Here is a 7689-nt window from a genome sequence, read left to right as displayed (position 1 = left end):
AGGCATCTTAGCATAGGCATTGCAAAAGAGCGAGCAACTAGCAAGCAAAGATAGAAGTGATTTCGAGGGTATGGTCATCTTGCCTGAAATCCCGCAAGGAAGAAGAACGAGTTCATGAAGAAGACAAATGGACATAGTCGAATGGGTCCTCACAAACGTGACGTTACCGGAACCAACCCGAAGAAGCAACACCGGAAAGAAGCACACAACATAGTAAACAACCAACACATGAACATGATATGATATGCGGGATGCGGTATGTGATGCATATGCATGATTTGACAAGGAATGATTGAACCTGGCCTCAACTTGGAAATCCAAGAGTGCCACTGGAAAGGTGAGGTAATTTCGGTTGAAATCGATATAAAGATCACCGGAATCGGATGCACGGTTTGGAAATGGCAAGCAAAACAAATATGGCACCAGTCTGCGATAAACAGCAAGTAGCCAACTAAATGTAACAAGATAAATATGCTACATCACTCAAACATGGCAACAAAATACATGGCAGGGATCCACTCAAGATGCTTGACAAAAGATGAACACTGAGCTACGGCTAATTCATCCATTAACAGGTTCAAACAAGCATGGCAAAAGTGGAAATGATAACAGGTTTCAGACTTAGTTAACACAAGTCTGGGATTTAACATCAGGAAGCACACTTTAGAGCATGAAAACTACATGGTACATGAACTTAACATGGCAAAGCAAGGCATGGCATGAAGCTACTAAAAGCACTTAACAAAAGTCTCTTAGTGGCCTTGAGCCAAAAGGGATCAGAAAATACAATTGCAAGCATGTGAACATGGCAAAAACATAAACAGATCTCAGACTTGGTGAAAAACTGGAGCATGCAAATCAGTTAACGAGTAGGCATGTTTACGAGCTCGATGCACTCACTACAGAGCATGGCATGACCATCTAAGAATACACCCGTCAAGAATACATGGCATATAATCTAGACATGGCAAGAACAACAACATAGCATGCACGGATCAATAGCAACATCCTCGGCAAAATCGCTAACAAGTCAACAATCTGCCAAGATTCACGATATAGCAAAAATAGAGCTCGATTGACTCAAGCTAGGGTGCTCCATAAATGCAAACAAAGACATGGATGGATAGAGCACCACAATGTTAACAAAATATCCTTACTTATCATCCTCAAAAGAGGCACGGATCACTAGGAAAGAACATGAACATATGGCATAACAACAAAATCAGGTTAAGGACTTAGTGAAATTCTAAGTCCCTGAAATCAGCATTACCGATTACGCTACTTTGCAAGCTTGTGCTAGTCACCAAAAAAACCACAAAAATACATGGCAATCACCTCTGTAAAGATGGCATGGCATATAACAAAACACATGTAGAGCTCAGGTTCATAGCATGCACACATTAATCATGGCAAAAATGACAAAATGCCATTTGTTGAAATAGATCTGACAAAATACTCACATAACCCTCTTCCAACAACATTTCAGGCATCAAGATGAGCTGAAATGAAAATGATGCAATGAGATAAAATTATGTAATCGTCGAGACGAACATTTTGATATGCTACACGCATGAATCGGAGCTACGGATGCAAACTTACGATGCATCGAAAATGGGCATATGAATCTGGAAACTTCGGGGACTTAGTGGAATTTTTACCTCCGCGAAAGTCAACGCGGGACGGAGAGAAGCAGGACGAAGAGATCCAGGACAGAGACGGTGTTTGGATGGCGGGATTGGTGGATCTCATCCATCTTCTCCGGATCTAACCGGAGAGGAACTCCGGCGAGACGAACTCCGGCGAGGGCGCCGATCCGGGCGAGGTCGACGGCGAGGCGCTCCGGCGACGGGGCGGCCGATCCCGCGGCCGGAGAAGGAGTGAGGCGGCCGGCGGAGCTGGTGCGCCGCAGCGGTGATGGGCGGCGCCGGCGGCGAGGGGCGGCGCAGCGGCGCGGCTCGCCGGCGACGAGCAGCGGGCGGAAGGCGCGGGGCGCGCAGCCGGGCGGAGATGGCGGCCGGCGGGTGCCCGAGGCAGCAGGGATGCCTAGGCATGGGGCGGCGGCGGTTCGGGCCCCGCGGGCCAGATCTGGGCCACGCGGGCCCGCGGCGGCGGAGGAGAGAGGAGGCGGTGAGGTGGCGGCGTTGGATAGGCTGACGGCGGCGACGAGGTGACATGGCACGCTGCCATTGGGCGAAATGAGGTGGCCAGCGGACGCGTCCGGCACGGACGGACATGTCCGGTGGCGCGAGGAAGAGGAAGACTAGGGTTAGACCGCGAATTCCGGAGGGGATCACATATTTATAGATAGAGGGAGCTAGGAGAGTCCAAATGAGGTGCGGTTTTCGGCCACGCGATCGTGATCGAACGACCGAGATGATGGAGGGGTTTAGGTGGGTTTTGGGCCACTTTGGAAGGGTCTTGGGCTGCAACACTCACGAGGCCTTTTCGGTCCCTCGGTTAACCGTTGGAGCTTCGAACGAAGTCCAAATGGCACGAAACTTGACAGGCGGTCTACCAGTAGTAAACCAAGGCCGCATGACAAGTCTCGGTCCAATCCAAAAACGTCTGACACCCGCACACGAAAAGAGGTAGAAAGGGGCACCGGGTGACATAGGAGCGCCGGATTGCAAAACGGACAACGGGGAAAATGCTCGGATGCATGAGACGAACATGTATGCAAATGAACTGCACATGATGACATGATATGCAATGCATGACATGCAAGCAATGACAAGGCAACAACAGCGAATAATTGGAGGACACCTGGCACATCGGTCTCGGGGCGTTACAGTGGATCACACCATAGGGTTAGTTGTATGTTGATAGGACTATGTATTGGAGGGCAAGAGTGATAGAAGCTTCAACCTAGCATAGAAATTGATGCATACGGGAATGAAGGGGGACCAATATATCTTAATGGTATGGTTGGGTTTTACCTTAATGAACATTAGTAGTTGCGGATGCTTGCTAATAGTTCCAATCATAAGTGCATAGAATTCCAAGTAAGGGATGACATGCTAGCAGTGGCCTCTCCCACATAATACTTGCTATCGGTCTAGTAAAGTAGTCAATTGCTTAAGGGGCAATTTCGCAACTCCTACCACCACTTTTCCACACTCGCTATATTTACTTTATTGTTTGTTTATCTAAACAGCACCTACTTTTTATTTACGTAATCTTTATTATCTTGCAAACCTATCCAGAAACACCTACAAAGTACTTCTAGTTTCATACTTGTTCTAGGTAAACCGCACGTCAAGCGTGCGTAGAGTTGTATCGGTGGTCGATAGAACTTGAGGGAATATTTGTTCTACCTTTAGCTCCTTGTTGGGTTCGACACTTTTACTTATCGAAAACTGTTGCGATCCCCTATACTTGTGGGTTATCAGCCACCGGGACTGAGCTTTAGCGCCTTACTACACCTACCTTTGAGTCAATAACATGTGGACCCGATAGGTGACTGGTCCACATGTAATGCTCCCGTAGGCAGAGGGGCAGTGGGGCCAAGAGGGGTGAGCCACAGGTGGGGGGACGTGTGGTTTCATGGGTTCGAGCGGCGTCATGGGAATCGCGGGTGGCTGTGGTAGAAACTTGATGCTCGCCGCATTTTAGGTGGCCCACATGTCATGCACACAAAGGCAGAGGGGCGGTGCGGCCGAGAGGGGTGAGGCGCACGTCAGGGGGCGTGGTGCCGTGGGTTGGAGAGGCGTCGTGGGAATCGCGAGATGAAACATGATGGCCGCCGTAGTTGAACTTCCATGGACAAGCTGTCATGTCTACGGACACATGCACTGCATACCGATCACTGGAAGGAGTAGCAGAGAAAGCTATATATGCGGACAAATAGTTCCTTATAGTCAAGCGGACCCACGCTACTATTCTATTCCAAAGACATGCACAACATCGAAATAGTCCATCTATATCAATATACACTGAGAGGAAATAATTTTACAAGAGAGGAAATAGTTCATCCATCCATAATTCCCTCCTGTTGGTGCAGCCTTTTCTTCTTCTTCTTCTTCTTCTTCTTCTTCTTCTTCTTCTTCTTCTTCTTCTTCTTCTTCTTCTTCTTCTTGTTCTCATTCTCTGTGGGAGACGGCTTCACAACAAGCTCTTTGGACCTTGCAGCTATCTCGAAACTCACACGGGCATCGAGGGCAGCATATTTTATCCGCTCGTACGTCAAGGGATAATTCTCCCATCCAGACGACCTTAATGCCACCGTCTCGTCACCCTTCTGAAGATTTGTACTGAGCATAAAATTTGCTATGTCGAATAGGGATGGTGTTTGTTTATCACAAACTTCTACAGGAATTTTGATTCTGGTTTGCAGGTCATCGATTGTCACATCCCTAGCTTCTGGTGCTGCCTGGTGTGTGCATCATGTTTAAATTCTGAAATTTGAACTGAGGGAAATTGGAAGCCTCAAAACCCTAAATAAAGAGGGGCAAGAAACTCTAAAATTGCAATCAGTAAATCCAAAATGCCCTAGAAATAGCTCTGACAATTTTGGCAAGAGTTATAAATCAAACCAAAATTTTGGGACATTTCTAAGGAATTATTGGGCTCTGATTTTAAATCAATATTTTATTTGAATTTGGAGTTATATTCATAATATATAATGAATATATTTTCAAATGACCTGAAATATTTTTGTTATGTGTGGAGAAGTCCATTAAGTGACTTAAAAATATCCAGGGGAGTTTTGGCACTGTTTTCAAATTCTGTTTGAATTAAAATTCAGTGCCAATTAAATAAAACAGAACAAAAATAGAAAACAGTAAATAAAAGCAGAGAGAGAGACTTACCTCAGCTTACCTGTCAGCCCACCCGGCCCAAACTTACCTGGCGCCACTTACCTGGCCCAGCTCCATCTGGCCGGCCCAGCCCACCTCCTCCCCCTTGTCCTCTTCCTCCTCTGCCAGGAGGACGAACAGAGGCGAGGCGTGGCGCGCGCCCGAGAGGCCTCGGCCACCTCCTGCTTCCCCCTGGCCACCTCCTGCCTGGTTGCCTCCCTCCTCGACGCCCGGAGACGCCACGCGCCTCCCCGACCCCCTCTCACTTCTCCCCCCTTTCTCTGGCTCCCTCTCTCCTCCACCGAGCGGAGCCCCGTCGCCACCGACGCCGTCCGCCGCGGCCACCACCACCCCCTCTCCTCCCCGACGCGCTCCCGAGCTCCGCAGTGCCTCCCTCGACCTCCTCGACGTCTCACGCGACCAGGAGGGCCCCGAGCAGCCGCCATCGTCATCATCTCCAAGCTTCGGCCCCGGCGCCCTTCTCCGTCGATTCGGCCACTCCGGCGCGCCCCCGAGCCCACTAACCCTCCCTGCAGCTCCGCGGTGAGCCCTTGACCCGATTCCCCCTCTCCCCGTGCCCTACCTCCCTCTCTAGCCGCCGTTCACAACGAGCCGAGAACCCCACGCCGCCGGCGATGTCGCCGCCGTCACTGCAGCCAGCAAGGCTCGAAACCGAGCACGGCACCGTGCTCCTAGCATCTTCAGGAGCTCGGCGAGCCCCTTAGCCATCCCTCCCGTCCTCTGTGGCCTCGCCCCGCTCGAACCCGAAGCTCCGGCCGCCGCACTTGCCATCGCCGTCGTCGGCTCCGGCCACCCCAGCCGCGGCCACAGCCACCGCTGGACGCGCCGCGTCGCGGACGTTCTAATGAGCCAAACCGCGCGCCAAACCATCGCCCCTAGCTCAAATCCGAGCCGCGCCGCCGTGCGGAATGGTCGCCGCCGGCGATACTCCGGCGACCGCCGACGTGGCACGCTTAATTAGTGTTAATGACCCAACTAATTAAACCCACAGCCACTGGCAGTGGGCCCCACCCCTGGTCAAACCCCAGTCAGCGCTGGGTTTGACCGGGATTAGCTCCTGTGTCACTGACGTGTGGCCCCCACACGTCAGGTTTGACCCGAGCCAGCCCAGTTGACCCTGCTGACGTCACTGTGACGTGGGGCTGACGCAATAAGTATTTTCTGGATTTAAAAATAATCAGGAAATTCCAGAAAATAGCTAAAACTTCAATAAATCATAGAAATTCAACCGTAACTCCAAATTAAATAATTTATATATGAAAAATTATCAGAAAAATTCAAGGAATCCATCTGTACCATTTTCATGCATGTTAGAACAACTTATCACTACTGTTTAGGGCAAATGAAGTGAATGACATTTAAATAACCACATATGGAGTTTGAATTTGAATCTTGGATTCAAACCAACTTCATTTAATCTGGTTTTAGGTGCATTAGCCCAAAACACATTCATATTGCCATGTCATAGCATGCATCATATTGTGCATTGCATTGATTGTGTTCCTTTCTGTGTTGCCGGTATTTGTCCCCTCTCGATAGACGTGTACCGACGATGTGATCGATGACACCGATGAAGAGCTATATTATCTTCAGAAGTGCCAGGCAAGCAAAACCCCCCTTGTTCATTCCGATAAAATCCCACTCTCTCGCTCCTGCTCTCTTTTACTGCATTAGGACAACAACGACATATTTGATACTTGCTGCGGTAGCTGAACCCTTTATCCTTTGCATGACCTGTCATTGCCACAGTAAATAGATGAAACCCACTAGCATGAGTAGGAGTTGTTTGAGCCCTGATGTGCCTACTCATTCATGCTTGTTTGTCATGCCTGCTACTGCTTAGAGTTGAGTCAGGTCTGTTTCATCGGGGATGAATCAGAGGCGTGTGAACATGTCCCAATGTGTGTGAGCTAAGTGTGTGAACACGATTTGGTAAAGGTAGCGGTGAGAGGCCATGTAGGAGTACATGGTGGGTTGTCTCATTGCAGCCGTCCTCAGGAACTGAGTTCTGTGTTTGTGATCCATGAACAGCTACTACCACACATTGGGTTCCGGTAACTCGACCCCTCTCGACTTATTAATCAACATGATCTCTGTCCAGGAGTTGCAACTAGTTTCTGGTGTTTGTAGGTAGTGTTAGTAGTCTACCAAGTGGCACCCGGTACAGGTGGGCTTGGGACAGACTAGGCACAGTGGCACGGTGTACCAAGTGGCACCCGGATGGTGGGCTTGGGAACCCTGCTCACATCGTTTGGGGCCGTGAGCGACACCCCGGCCGGATCTCCTTGCGGATGGAACCCGAATAGGCGATAAACCTGGACTAGAGACTTGTTCGGTTAGTCAGGTCGTGGCCGACTCCCTCGCCCGGCTTCCGCTTGAAGGTTGCCGAGGTACATGACGTGTACAGGGCGGTAAGTGGCGGGAGCGTGTGTGAAGAAGTACACCCCTGCAGGGTTATCATCATCTATTCGAATAGCCGGATTCCTCGGATATGGAAACTTGGACCCCTTGTACAGTTCATAGACAAGTGAAAGTGGATACTCTAAAACACGCAAGATAAGCGTGAGTGCTATGGATGGCGTTCTCGTAGGGAGACGGGAGCGGATCCATAGTGGTGTATTGGTTGGTGAATATGTGGACTCGTGTGCGCCACTTCAAAAGAGTTACTTGCAGTCGTAGTTCAGGATAGCCACCGAGTCAAAGCTGGCTTGCTGCAGTCAAACCCTACCATCCCCTTTGTTGATAATGATGCATATGTAGATAGTTCTGATGTAAGTCTTGCTGGGTACATTTGTACTCACGTTTGCCTATTTTATGTTTTTGCAGAGAGACTTCAGTCTCACTAGTAGTTCCACGTGGACTTCGACGTTTA

This window comes from Triticum aestivum, chromosome 6A, assembly GCF_018294505.1.
Source record: "Triticum aestivum cultivar Chinese Spring chromosome 6A, IWGSC CS RefSeq v2.1, whole genome shotgun sequence".
NCBI lineage: Eukaryota > Viridiplantae > Streptophyta > Magnoliopsida > Poales > Poaceae > Triticum > Triticum aestivum.
The sequence above is the reverse complement of the archived record's forward strand: the minus strand, read 5'-3'. Positions refer to the sequence as shown.